Source organism: Panthera onca, chromosome C1 (genome assembly GCF_046562875.1).
Source record: "Panthera onca isolate mPanOnc1 chromosome C1, mPanOnc1 haplotype 2, whole genome shotgun sequence".
Classification (NCBI taxonomy): Eukaryota; Metazoa; Chordata; class Mammalia; order Carnivora; family Felidae; genus Panthera; species Panthera onca.
In genome coordinates this window covers 183154924-183170265 of record NC_138346.1, presented here as the reverse complement: position 1 = coordinate 183170265, position 15342 = coordinate 183154924, and the positions used below count along the sequence as shown (strand labels likewise).

Sequence of the window (15342 nt, the reverse complement as noted above, 5' to 3'; positions counted from 1 at the left end):
TATATATATATATATATATATATATATATATATATATCTATCTTAAAAGAGATATATATCTATATCTTAAAAGAGATATACATATATCTTAAATATATATATATTTATATATAAATTTATATTTATATTTATTATATATAAATATATATATTTTTATAATATATTATATATAAATATATATATTTTTATAATATATTATATATACTATATATATATTTATATACATATTATATATATATCTTAAAAGATATATATATATATCTTAAAACTTTTTTTAATGTTTATTTTTGAGAGAGACAGAGACAGAATGCGAGTGGGTTAGGGGCAGAGAGAGAGGGAGTCACAGAATATGAAGCATGCTCCAGGCTTCAAGCTGTCAGCACAGAGACAGACGTGGGGCTGGAACTCACGAGCTTGAGATCATGACCTGAGCTGAAGTCAGACACTCAACCGACTGAGCCACCCAGGCGCCCCTATATATATATATATATCTTTATCCATTCATTTATTCATGGACACTTGGGCTGCTTCCATACCTTAGCTATTATAAATAATGCTGCAATAAACACAGGGTGTACATATCTTTTCAACTTAGTGTTTTATAATGCATTTTAATATTTGAAAGGCTATTATCACCTCACTATGCTTCTTTTCCCAAATTTTCTTTACTGTCTTGCATATTTTTCTATGTGATCTTTATAATTAGCTTGTTTAGTTTTTTCTCCCCAAACCCTGTCAATATTCTCAATATTTGAGAATACTATTCTCAAAAATATAATCATACAGGATTTTTGTATTACCATAGGAAGAATTGACTTATAAGTTGGAGCCTTCTAATCCACGAATATGTTTTGACTTTCCATTTATTCAAATTTTCTCTTGGGTACAGTAGGAAATTTTGAAAGTTTTTGTTTTTGTTTTCATATAGACCCTGAACATTTATTTTTGATGCCAAGGCAGTTTATATTTTCACTCTCTGCTGTAATTACGATACTTTCTTCCATTAACTCTTCTAACTGATGGTTCTTTATAAATATAAAGGCTCTTGTTCTCGACATATTAAATTTATATCCGACCCCTCACTAATTCTATTATTATTTGCAGTAATTTTTTGTTTAATTTTTTTGGATTTTCATTTGTTTATTCAACAAATAATCACTGGGTGCCTACGATGTGTCAGACAGTGTTCTAGGCATTGGGGTATGCACCAGGGAATGTGCTGGGTGCTAGGGATAGAGCAATGAACACAACAGAAAGTTCTTGAACTTGAAGAGTTTATATTCTTTGAGGAGAGAAAGGGAATAAACAAATCAATTAATAAATATACAGGATGTCAGGAGGCATTAGGGCCACGGAGACAAGTAAAGTAAAGAAATGGAATAGAGGTCTTGAAAACTAGCAACATGAATGGAGCAGGAGAGGTAGTCTTGAGGCTATCAGTTAGAAGAGTCTTCCAGGTAGAAGGAGAAGTCAATGCAACATGCCACATAATGTGACACGCACTCGGCATGTTTGAAGAACAGCGAGGAGGTGAGGATGCCTGGAAAGAGGGAGTGAAGAAAGGGGACATACTTTCCAGGTTTGTAAACTTATTACTTGCACATAGGAATTCTATCTCATTTCCCCTGTAGTTTTTATGCTTCTAATTTCTTGTTCATGTACTACATTGAGTAGTACTTACAAAACAATGGTAAAAGATTAGTTTCTAAGACTACTTCCCACTCTGAGACTCTAGGGGCTAGAACTGGAGTAAAAAAAAAAAAAAAAAAAAAGGAAATTTATCTGAATAGGGGTCTAAGTTTGAGGTCTTAGTTTTTTTTCCTCTCCACTGCACATATCCACCACTTTGTTGGGAATACCAAAGACCACAAATACTAATTCCAGCCATGTCCTTATTATGTTCTCTATCTAAACTGGCTTTATGGACTCATGTGGTCCAGTTAGATGGAACATGGAAGGCAGGAGCAGGGTTTCTACACAATCTGTGACTATGGAGAAGTGGAAACTCTTCACTGTGCCTCAATTTCCTTATTTTATTTTTAACTTTTTAAATGTTTATTTATTTTTAAGAGAGAGGCAGAGTTCAAGCGGGGGAGGGGCAGAGAGAGTGGGAGACACAGGATCTGAAGCAGGCTCCAGGTTCTGAGTTGTCAGCACAGAACCCAAAGAGGGGCTTGAACTCATCAACTGTGAGATTTTGACCTGAGCTGAAGTTGGATGCTTAACTGACTGAGCCACCCAGGCGCCCCTCAATTTCCTTATTTTACAAGTGGTTGTTGGATGAGACAGAGGCGCTATGACTTCCTTAAACTTGTCATGATTTCTTCTTGTCCTCAGTTAAAATAAATCCCTCATTCTTCTTCAAACAGCTGCTTGCTTGGGCCTTGGTATCAGTGCTTGTTATTCTATACCTAATCTGGCGGATAAGTATGTCTGTGAGTCTATGAGGACAGGGACCACGTTGGATCCAGGTCTCATCACCTTTACCTGTTCCACTACAATAGCTTCTTACCTGGTTCCCTTGCTGTTCAGAGTGATTTTTTAAAATGCAAATAAATGTCACTTCCCTAGTTAAAACTGTTCTGTATTTTGGGGAAGCCGGGTGACTTAGTAGGTTAAGTATATGACTTTTGATTTCGGCTCAGGTTACATGAAGCCCCGCATTGGGCTCTGCACTGACAGTATGGAGCCTGCTTGGGATTCTCTCTCTCCCTTGTCTCTGCTCCCTCCCATGCACACATGTGCTTGCACGCGCGCGTGCGCGCACACACACACACACACACACACACACACTCTAAAAATAAATAAACTAAAAAAAAAAAAACTGTTCTATATTTCTCTACTGCTCACATGATAGAGTCCAAGCCCCTTAATAGATTTTAAAAGGGCCTGTGTGATCCAGTCCCTGTCCTCTGTCTAGTCTCAGCTCTTGACATTTCTGGTCTCACACTGTCCGCGCCAGTCCTGTGGAATGACCGGCAGTACCTCGCACTGCTATGCTCAGGACTCCGGCTTCACATTTACACACAATAAATAATCTCCTTTGCCCGGGATACAGTTTCTCTTTATCTGACTAACTTTGATACAAGCTTAAAATGTGAGGCAGAAACTGAATGGATGCTCATCAGTCTCATTTCCTTTTCCTGGACCATGGAGGACACTTCCCAGTCTCCTTTGCTATTTGGCTGGGATCAAATGGGATGACAGCAGTGGTGACAATTGCCACTTCCAGACCTGACCATAACACTCATACACAATCACCCACATTCTCTCTTGTTCTTATGCATGGAAGTTACATGTAAAAACAATGGTGTCATAAGAAGGAAGAAGCCTATGTCCCTGAGTCACCACTGGGAGGAAAGTGGCCAGGAGAGCCTTTTGATCTGCATCAGACTATGATGACATTTCATTGTATTAAGCCACTGAAATTTGGGGATTGCTTATTATAGCAGCTAATATTATTCATCTGACTAGTATAAAATCTCAATTCAGGGACACATGGGTGGCTCAGTGGGTTAAGCATCTGACTTTGACACAGGTCATGATCTCAACGGATCATGGGTTTGAGCCCCGCATGGAGCTCTGTGCCGACAGCTTAGAGCCTGGAGCCTGCTTCGGATTCTGTGTCTCCCTCTCTCTCTGCCCCTCCCCTACTTGTGTGTGTGCTCTCTCTCTCTTTCTCTCTCAAAAATAAATAAACATTAAAAAATAAAAATAAAATCTCAATTCAAATAGCCTATTTTATTCCTCTGGATAAGGTAACAGCCTCCTTTGTGCTCTCATAATCCAAGGTACAGCTCTCTCTCTCTCATGAGAGAGTGGCATACAAATGCTTTGTTTATTCCCATCTCCCATTCAGGACAGGGACCATACATTGTTGGGTTTTTAAATCCACAGGACTAGAACAAGGCCTGGTGTATGGTAGGTTATCTTTAAAGGGTTGGCAAAGGAATGAATATAAAATAAAGTGATGGAAGAATGAGTGAATTATATGACCAAACAGGTGCATCTTAAGTTTTTCCCAGCAGTCAAACGAGGTACCTTTCTGTGGCCAAGCCAGAGCACGGGGTGTGTTGCTAATACAGGGCCCTTAATTACAACCTGGGACTGAGATTAGAAGTGAAAGAAAGCATCTCTGTTCTTTCCTTCCAAACTTAAGAACCTTAATTAAAACCAAGTGATGAAGGGCCATCCCCTTGCCAGCAGCCAACAGCTCATCCTGCTATCAGGGGCCTGAAGAGTAAATTAAAATCAGTACCAATAAAATTAAAACTACCTTAGGGCATATTTGCAACATAATTTAGTGTGGGGTTTGCTTCCTCCTAGACACCAGGGAGGAAATGGGTTGTTTCTTCCCCCCTACGTTCTGAGCTGCTTCCCTGCTTCTCAAATCTGAGCTTGGTGCCGTGCTGTGGTGCTGACTCCTTCACATTTGAACAGCTCTTCAGGATTTATCACATATTCAGCCCAGCAAAGGAAGGGAAATCAGACCCAGGAAGGGCAGCGGGGTTTCTCTCAGGTTTGGCGAGCAGAAAGGAACTGAAGCTTGGCAGGGATAAGGACAAATGGGAAGGGTGAGCTGCTTTGTTATCCCTTCTCAAGGAGGAGGGGGCTGAAGCTCGGAGAGCAGGGAGCATAAGTAGCCAGCCCTGCATTATGCAGCAGGAAGTGGCAGAGCAGGGGCCTGGGTCCTTCTGGTTTCCAGACCGTGCTCTGCATCCTGCTGTGCTCTCAGGGGCTTATAGTCTAGCAAGGCAATCACGCTGATCTTAGGAGGGCAAGACCTCCTAAGACTATGCAGTTTCCTTCATCCCTGGGCTGAGGGGCTGGGAGGTCTGTGGACTGATCCTCACAGGCTTAGCCTCTAGAATGGCACTGGGAGGCTGGGTGGAGGGGCAAGCAGCATTCCAGACCTTCCAGACAGCTTCCTCGCTAAGATGTGCCCCAGGGAGCTGTTTCCCCATGGGCCTCAGGCAAAAAAAAAAAAACCCCAAATCTATTTATTATCAACGAAAATATTTCCCTGTGTTTTTTAAAGTCAAAGTAGGAAAAAAAATTCAGCACAATAAATATGAAGCTAAAGGAAAATAAAAAAGGTAAAGCAGATGTTTATGGAAGTCAGGGTACATGTCCTAAGGCAGAAGAATTTTTCAGAAAAACTGAGAACTTTTTCTTTAAAAACAACTGAGCAAATCAAGCAAACAAAACAGAGTCACTGTCCTTTATCATGCATAATCTTGATCTCTGAAGCGGCACATTTAAGGCTTCTCTGCTCAGGTGCACCCTGAATATGGCTGGACAGCACTTCTAGTCACAAAAACAGGATGTGGTGAGTCAATGGGGGGCAATAAGAAGAACAGGTGCATAGGACGCCTGGAGAGCTAGCCTAGGGCATGGGGGATGGGCTCCGGTACTTCCTTTCTTGCCTTTCTCCATCTTCTGCTCCCGCCCTACCTGCAACTTCCCCAGCACACATTCTCCTACTCCATGCTTCTGTGCCTGCCATTCCTGCAGGTGGGAATGCCTGTCCCTCCCATCCCTTTCCCCCTGATGGTAACAGCTTGCTCATCTTTCACTACTAGGCCCAATGGCTCTTTGTCCAAGAGGACTTCTTTGACCCTCTCAGGGACAGCAGTTCTCTTTTCTGGACTCCCATAGATTTTAAAAATATCCCTGTGATAAAGTATTTGTCATCCAGTTTATTCATTCATTCATTTATTCATTCATTCATTTGACAAATATTTGCTGTGAACTTACTGTTTCTAGGACCCAGAGTTGAACAAAACAGACAAGGTTCCTGACTTCGAGGAGCTAATGGGGATGAAGACCGTGAACAGCAACTAAACAAGGTGATCCCAGATTTGTAATACACGCTTGGAATGCACTAAGGGGAGCCACAGGATGGCGAGTAACCGAGTGGATGGGGACTGGGTCTACTTTAGTTGGTGTGATCAGGAAAGTCCTCTGACATGTGAGCTGAGCCTTGAAGGATGATAAGAATGAGCTGTTCAATGAGGCTGGTGGGAGAATTCTGGGCAAATAAGGACCTGCAAGCAAGGACGAGTGTGGCACTTCCAAAGACCAGAGGGATGGCTCACGGAGGGATTGTGATGAACACTGAAGGTGTGCCTGGGGAGGTTCATAGGGTGCAGCTCACTCAGAGCTTTGTAGCCTGGGGTCAGAGTTTGGAGCTTGTCCTATGTACAATGAAAAGCCATTTTAACAGGGAATGTTTAACAGGGATTCCCTTGCCTGTAGTGCAGATAATGGATTTTAGGGACCTGTGTGGAAGCTTTTGAACAGCTCCCTCTAGAAACCATAGGAGCTTAAATGAGAGTGGGCTGGTGGTGATGAAAAGAGAAGGGAATATTTGATCAATCTGTTGGCCTCACCTCTGTAGGACCTGTGCATGGATTGTATGCAGGAGAATCAAAGACAGATATAGGGTTTGTGACTTGAGCAACTGAGAGATGGAGAAGACTGGGACGGGGACCAGCTGGGCTGGTTGTCAGAGATATCTCTGCTGTTTGAAGCGGCTGGTGGACACCAGACTGGGTGTGTCAAGTAGGCAGTTACACATAAGACCCTGGGGCCCTGGAGAGAGGGCTGTCCTAGAGGTATGAACATAGGCCTGGTTAGCACAGCGGTGTCTCTGGGGCCCCTTAAGCTGAGAGTTTAGGTAGATGATGAAGTGAAGGAGACTATGGAGTAGCAGGGAAATAGGAGGGAACATGGACAGTGTGGTTTCAAGAAAACCAAGAGCAAAAAAAATGGTTTTAAGAAGGAGGGAGTAGTTTGTGAAGAACCCACTAAGGTCTAGGACCACGCCTGGTTCACTCCTGTATCCCCAGGGTGTATTGTAGGGCCTACCACACAGTAGGTACTCAGGGGACATTTGCTGAGTGACTAAGTGCATCATGAATGAATGAATCCAGGTATCCTGGCCTCAGAGAAAGGGGCAGAGGAAGAGGTATGGTATTAGGAGTTTTAGGGCCTAGATTCTAACTCAAGGAGGTATGAAAGGAAGATAGTAATAACAACATAGTGCTTACCACCACCCTGTTACTCCTGCCACAACCCCCTCAGATAGAAACATCATTTACAAATGAGGAAACTGATGAATAGCAAAGTTGAGGTAACCTGCGAAAGAACCCCCAGGTTACACAGTGGGAACTGGCAGAACCCAAGCTGACTGGCTCTGTGGTCCATGTTCTTAACCATGACATCATCAAAAGCAACTGACATTTATTGAGTGCTTCCTATGTGTGGCCTTGTAGCAATTCTGGTAACAATCCTATGAGTTAAGTACTGTTATAATCTCAGGAGGAAAACAAAGCAAAAAGCTTGCAAGTGGCAGGGTTGAGATTCAAACTCAAGTCTTTCTGACCCTAGGGCTAAGCTCTTCATCTCTAAGCTACTTATAAAGGCTCAGCCTCTCCATCTGAGGCCTCTTTCAGGACAAAGGAAATTTGTGAGTCATGCATGGGTGTAGGGAAAAATCACCAGTAGCAGCAAGATGAGGAATAAAAACATTTTCCTACTTCCAATTTGTCTCTTACAATCCTACCCTCCTTAGAAGTGAAAAGTCGGATCTGCATGTAAATAGAGCCGTTTCTGCATCTCCTCCTTCTAATAACCTAGGAGGAAGCTTTCCTCTTTTTCTACCTCCTCCTTCACCTTTACCCTAAAAAAGGGAGAGAGACCAGAGGCTCAGCACAGATGGTCTGGGTTCATAACAGATCTTCCCAGGGCAAAACAGTCCTGGTCTGTCTCCTACTCTCCATAGCAGTGATTGGTGAACCCAACGTTGACCGTCACAATGATGATGATGACAGAAGAAGTGTAGTCATGGAGTAGGATGGTTTGGGGTTCTGTAGACTTGGCTTTAAGTGTCAGCTTAGCCATGGGTGAGCTTTAGGACCTGTAGAAGTTACTTTCCCTCTCTGAGCCTCAGTTTCCTTGACTAAAAAGTGAGGATAATAATTCCAACCTCAAAGGATTGCTATGAAGTTAAATGAAGTACCTGGTTTTGTGCCTAGCAAAATGTCTGGCAGTTTATACACTTTTAATACATATTTTTCAATTATACAGTGATAGATACTATGAGGAGGTGCTGTGCAAGGCACCACAGATATGGACCTCCTTAAGCTCAAAACCCTGCAAGGAGGATGGACATTTTAAAACTGTGTATACAATGGAAGATTTGAACAGACATACAGGAGTTATAGGAACACAGGACCCAGTTTACATAAATGTAAATTTCTTCCCTGTTCAGTGGGATGTCTATTGACAATAACCATTGTCTTACACATTTGTAGAGTTTATAAACCATTCTCACACCAATTAGCTCATGTGATTCTCTCAACAATCCACTGAAGTAAATGGGAGCTTGGTTTCTCAGAGAATCTCAGAGCCAGGCTTCTCAAGATCTCATAGCAAAAAAGGAACTCAACTGGATTCTAAGTTACATCTCACTGCATCCAAAGCCTTTGCTTGCTCCTTACCCTTGGGGGTCACCCCAGGTGCTCACACCTACATCAAGAATGGACACAGATACAAGTGGAAAAGCCAGACCTCCCTGCAGAAAGCCCCAGTCTGAGCAGAAAGACAAACTAAGAAGAGAATGGAGATATAATATGTAAGCTTGTGAGAGCCGAGGGACATTTTAATTTCATAATTAAAAGTTAATGTTGCTTCATTATAAATCAAAGGCTGATGAAACTAGGGCACCCCCAGGAACATGTTAGGAACTCAATAAATATGTGTGGCCTGAATGCTTGGAGACATCTCCTGTAGGAGGTTGTTAGCTGATCCAGGGAGATAAAAATATATGTCTAATCACTGAGCTGGGGTTTGGGAAGTCCTCAGTAAATCTTAATTCTTTTCTTCCCAGGAAACTCATCTTGGCTCTCCTACTAACCTGCTCTGTGACCCTAGAGAAGTTTCTTTCCCTCTTTTCAATTCATTCATCCCTCTTCTTCATTCATTTAGAGAATGGATTTGGTGACTTTTTGTGGCCCATTATACCCTGAGAGTCATATCTTTCAATTGTCTGATCTTTCTGCTTTGCACTGTTTTTTTGTTTTTTGTTTTCCTCTCCTTCCTTTGGCCTCTGAGGACAGATTCTGTCAGTTTCCCACCTTATCTGCTTCAAGACCTGAGTCCATGGTCCTTTTCCTTGGCATGGCCGTGTGGTGAGAGCCTACTGTAAGACTGAAGTTCAATTATTTCCCCATTAAAATGAAGTCTTCCCCTTTGGCAGGGTAGGCATTGCTGTTATTCAAAGAAGTGTTCAGGGGTGCCAGCATTCCTGCTGTAACTATGTACTTTATCTTGGAGAAAAATAAAGTGGTTCCTGGCTGCTTTATTCAGTGTGGGCGGCTGAGGATGGGGTGGTGGGGAGAAAGGTGCAGACAGATCCTATATTTGTTCCTCTGTTCCTTCTCCCCCTCTCTCATCTTGCCCCTCTTTCTTCTCTCTTTTCATCCCTTCTCTCCTCTGGTCCCCCCTTCCCACCTCTTCCTTTCCATAGTGTGGTTGGGGGGAAGACAGGCAAGGGAACAAGTACATCAGCCTTTCTTTCAGGGACTCAGAGAGATGTACGTGGAGACTGGGTGAAGATACAGCTGAAGGAACCATCAACTTATTGGGTGGTCAGGAAAGACTGTGCAGAGGAGGTGGCTGTTGAACAAGGTATTGAAACACAAGAAGGTGTTCACCAAGTGGATGAAAAGGAAAAGAGCCCCCAATGGGAAGAAAGACATTTTAGACAAAGGGAGCTATGTGAGCAAAACTCACAGGACCCAAAACACCCAGCCCACTAAGGGACATATAACGTGTTTGGCATGATGGAAGAGTACGATGAAGAGGCTTCCTTGGACTCATCATGGAAGGCCTTGTAAGCCACTAAGGACTTTTCCTATAAAGTAGAAAATATAGAGAAGTATTTTATGAAAGTACAACTTGATTATGTTTGCACTGCATTCTAGAAAGATTTTTCCGGAGGCTTTGTTGAGGAAGAATAAGAGGTTATAAGACTCAAAAGCATGTGGAATAGTTAGGACATTTCTGTTATAGTCCAAGTGGGAACTGACTGAAAAATAATAAGCTTCTGAATTCAAGCAGGGGCAGGGAGGGAGAGAAGAAGGGTACGTATTTGAAACCTATGGTAAAATAAGACTGACAATGCTGGACATGGGACCTAAATTCAGACAGAAACCTAAATTCAGGTTTCTGGCTTGGGTGGCTGAGTGGAAGGTGGGGCCATTCCCTGAGATTGGTGCTGCCATCATCTTTTGGTGTGATGGAGGTTTGCCTCCTAGGTACTTGTCTGCAGTTGGAGGAAGATGCTGTCAGAAGGTCTATGGTCTTGGATTATGACATTTTGATACAAATGAATTGATTTTTCCCTAAGCATGGCTATTTGAGCAAAAGAAACATATTTCTCCATGTAATCTATGTGTTGCCTATAAAACTGGAGCTCCTTATCAATACAGTTAAACATAAGCATTGTACATTTTCATCGGATATAAAATCAGAACAAGAGTTTTTAAAAAAACCAGACACCTAAATACACATATTCAAACATTTGGGTGCCCCAAATGGGATGAGAGCAGGGGTGTTCTCAAGCCATTCCTTTGCTACAGGTTTTCATTCCCTCTGAATAGAAGATTTTGGTTGTTACAGACCATATCACTCAGCCAGAGAGCAGCAAGGAGGGAGGGGGCAGTTTGAGAGTCAAGCAATTGTTGGACAAGGAGGTGTGGGGACAAACCAGGCTTTATCTCCTGGTTTGAAGGCAAATGCCAGAACAGGGCAGGCTCCTTCACCCACATCTATATCTACATGAAAAGCCTTGATTAAAATCACATAGAATTAGTTTATGGCTTCTCCGGTTCTTGAATGGTCTGGAGTTTTGCTGGGTGGATCCTTTCCTTTGACACATGAAATACTATACAAGCGACACAACTTGTTTACAGTCATTGGCTCATTTTGTCTCATTGTCTCATTTCCATTTTACAGATGAACACACTGCTCGAGATTACACAGCGAGGAAGAAGCAGAGCCAAGGATAAAACCCATATCTTCTGGCCACAGTACAAGTTACTCTGCTATATCATTATGCTTTGATCCTCTAATTTTAGGGTCTTAGGGGAGCCCAAAGGGTGAATTAACACAAGGCATGGGAGGTATCTGGGTGTATGAGTATCCAATCCTCAATGACCTGCCTCCACCTCCAACCTCATTTCCTGCCATCTGCTAACAGGAATCCAATGCTTTCACCATGCCGAACTGACAGCTTCCAGACATGCTCTTCTGTGCCTTCCAATATTTCCTTATGTTGTTCCTCCAGCTGAGAAGGCCTTGCTCTACCTAGCCATTCTCCAGGGCCCGGTACAAGCTTCTCTTTTGCTGTAGAGACTTCCTTAACCCATCTGGATATGTTTGACCATGCCCTCTTTCATTGACATCTCACTCAGCCCTACATTTTTATTATACTCATCTCATGATGTCATTCTTATGGTGGTGGCACCTATATCGTCCACTGGGCCAGGCAGTGGTCAAGACTGGAAATCTCTGTGCTTTTAACCCCCAGCACAGTGCCTGGCACATAGTAAGTGCTGAGGAAATCCTTGATGAATGAGTAGATGGTTGAGTTAACGATGGAGAAGAAAACATTCCTGAGCAGAGACCACCCCCACCCTTGACCTTCTGGGAGAACTGCCTTTGTAGAATAGGGAACAAAAAGGGCAGGCATCAAAGGGATACAATGGGTAAAACATTCTTTCCTGTTCTCTCTGGTTCCTTCCTTTTTATTTTTCTTCTTGTTATTGGAACAAAAATGAAGAGTACATCATAAGCAAAGCTGTATTTTCTGTTTATTGCCACCAGGTTAATAACAGTAATGGTGCAGGAAGAAAATGAGGTGTTATGTAAAATCCTGCATTGCAGATTTTGCTGCTGATGTAAAGAACTCAATAAAGTGTAACACTTTAATCATAGAGATAAAAATCACACAGCAGCTTTCCCACAGGCTCCAGGAGCCCAAGACAAAATAGTTGTGGGGAAATGAGAGATGAGAGAAGAATATTATCAGCCATCGGAAAAATTATGTTTGGGCTTTTGTGTGTGTGTGTTTTTCCTTCATCTCTAAAAAATGGAATAAGATTTTTCTATCTTCTTCTAAGACATCTTGTATGAATTTCTGTATTCTCTGGAGGCCATACTCAGATTTCTGGGGGAAGATTTGCTCATTCTTTGTAAAAATTGATTTGTTTAGGGAGAACTGAATTCCTGCCTTTTAGGTGATTCTGTGGCCTTTAAGAAAACAGGGGCTGTCTCTAAAAAATGAAAGCAGGATTGGGATGGAGGCAAGAAGGTTGGTGATAGTAAAATCTCTATTTTTACGATGGTCTTGCAATGCAGAGAAAAGATCATAGCAGTGGACAGAAGCTCTTGTTAGGGAACTTGGCCAAACTTCCAAAATGACCTTCTTGCCTCTGTGCCCCAGTTTTATCCTTCTTCAAACAAGGACTCTCACTAGATGCAAAGAACGCTCTAAAGGTTGTTCCAGCTCTGATGCTTAACTATCTGTGAGGCTCTGGGCAAGGAGGCCACCAGCTTGGCTTACTGACATTGGCTATTGTGGTTCTGAACTCCTGAGTAGCCACCCAGCTGACCTGTTTGCACTCCAACACCTCCTTCCCTCCCTTAGCACCCAGATCCACTCTCCATCCTGTAGCCAGAATGATCAATTTATAATGAGAGAAAATGATACATACACCTTGGAGTGAGACTGGGGTAAGTGCCAATAGGAAGCCCGTCAGGCAGGAGCATGCCTAGAGAGTTCACTGAAGAACAAGCTAGTCAGTGTCCCAGGAGAAGAGTGAGTAGAGTCATGGGAGACATGTAGACAGATAATGGAGGGCCAGATCAAGTGGGTCTCACAGGCCATTGAAAGGGTTTCACTGCCCCCATGTGCAGTCCCTGAGTGCCCTCAGAGACAAAGGGGGTGTAGCTGATGTCTGCATATAGGAGACACTGCTATGAGGCAGCGCGAGCAGAGGTCATGAAAAAAGAAGGGTTTTGGAATTTGAGATCTAGGCTCAAACCCTGAACTGGCTGTGTGACATTGAAGGAGTCTCTTCATTTCTCCAAGTCTTAGTTTCCCCTTGTCAGCAAACAGGAGGTAATGATAATACCACTTCCCTCACAGGGCTGACCTGGGTTAAATGAGTTAGTGTGTGTCCAAGTGCCTGAAACGCCGTAGGTGCTCAGTAATTTTTTTTTCATCCCATCGCGATTACTTCAAACTACAAACAATATTCTATTTGATTGTTTGATTGATTGATTGTTTGATACTACAAACAATATTCTAGGGCCACACTGTCCAATATAGCAGTCACATGTGACTATTTAAATTTAAAATAATTTAAATTAACTTAATAAGAAGTCAGTTTCTCAGTTGTACTAGTCACACTACAAATGCTCAATGGCCACATGTGGCCAGTAGCTAGTGTCAATGGACAGTGCAGAAGAACATGGCCATCATTACAGAAAAAATGCTATAATCTTAGCAGTCATAAGTGGTACATTAGAATTTAAAATATGTATCCATATACAACTACACTTGCACAAGCACGTCTGATTTCATACACACAAAACACACACACATACAAAACCACAAACTCAGGGTGTGTAGGTTAGCAACAGTATGTTTCATCACTAAGGAAAAATAAATCTGACTCTTGTCATGAGCCAATTTAATGAGCATACAAGAGGTCAGGTACTGTGCTAAACACTCTGGACATCATATCAATACATCCTTACAACAACCCTAATAGGAAAGATTATCCTGATCTTGTTGATTCTGACATTGACACCCAGACTGCCTGCGTAACGTGATTATAGTCACAGAGCCTCTAAGCAGCAGAGCAGGACTTGCTCCCTGTGCCACAATACTTCTTCTTAGAGGACATTTCAGAGACAAAGGGCTTGCAGAGCAAAGTCACCACTCACTCTTTACAGTCTTTGTTAAAGATGAGGATGTTTGGAATTGCCTGAGGACTATCTGGGGACTAGCTGGTGATGAGTCACAGAAACTGTAAAATTCAATGAAATAAGTTCCTTAAGGTTTTCAACCTAGCTTTCTTGGCTTATGGAAAGTGGCAGTGTCCGATCCATGTAGGATCAGCTCAAATCTTCAGGAGAGTCCTGGAAGTCAAATGACTGGGTAAAGAATACACCCTCCAAGTCATCTAGAGCAGTGGTCTCTTTGCAGCTCATTCTTCTCTCTTCATAGACAAGGGCTCTCTAACACTTCATGGTAAAAGGTGGTCCACAATAGGGGTGGGGGTCACAAATGAGAGCCAACATGACCTAGATGGTTCTGAATCAGTGACTATCTGTGAATACATATGTAAGCACAACTAGAGAGCCAAAACAACTAGCGATCCAGAGAGAGAGATAAGGATGGATGGATGGATGGATGGATGGATGGATGGATAGATGGTTGGATGGATGAACAGGCAACTAGACAGATAGATAGGCAGCAAGTTATAAACATACAACAAAGCTTCTATTTTAGCTTTTTGTGTGCTTCTACTACACTCTGATCCCCTAGAAGGATGGTATTGTTTCTGATTTATTGTAAACTCCCCCTCTCACCAGATATACAAAAAGGTGCCCAGCCTAGACTGGATACTCAATGAATGTTTGTTCAAAAATAAATAAGTAAATAAACAAACAAACAAACAAACAAAATGTAACACCTGAGAGAGACATAGCTAGATAACAATAATCCTTCACGTTTGTATGGTACTTTGTAATATAATGCACAGTATCAGCCTTAATCCCCAATCTAACTTTTTGAGGCTGTCATTATGATCCTCATTTTATTGATGAGCGATGCTTGTCTCAGAGTGGTGAGGTGTCTTGCCTAGGGTTACACAGAGAAGCTGAGGACCTGGATAAACAAGCAGGTCAGATAGAGGTAGAGAATGATAATGGGATATAGGCAAACAGAGACAAGACAGACCAGAGGAGACCAAGGCATGGAGAAATGATGGAGACAAATGGAGGTGGATGGACAGATGCTGAGAGTACCTCCAAGCTCTCCACCTTCCACTCAGCCTCTTCACATGGCTGGAGACAACTTTCCTAAGCACAAGTGTGACCCTGTCCTGTACCCACTCTATAAAGCTCTGTTACTTCTCCCAAAGACTTCAGGATAATGCTCTACCATGAAGAGCCTTCCTGACTTGGCCCTACCCATTTCTCTACCTTATATCATATCACTTTTCTCTAGCACTGTTCAGTCTAGTCACAGGACCCTCTTCAAGC

The 15342-nt window shown here is 42.4% G+C and overlaps 1 protein-coding gene and 1 long non-coding RNA gene across 5 annotated transcripts in view; one reads left to right on the top strand and one right to left on the bottom strand.

Annotated features, from left to right (window-relative positions):
- The window catches only part of LOC132670999 (BEN domain-containing protein 5), a 1465258-nt gene that overhangs the window by 65532 nt on the left and 1384384 nt on the right, over window positions 1-15342 (bottom strand). The gene's annotated exons all lie outside the window — the stretch shown is intronic.
- LOC132671010 (uncharacterized) lies at window positions 5176-12291 on the top strand. The gene is made up of 3 exons (XR_009606948.2): window positions 5176-5329; window positions 5767-5849; window positions 11023-12291. It is a non-coding gene; the product is annotated as an uncharacterized LOC132671010 (long non-coding RNA).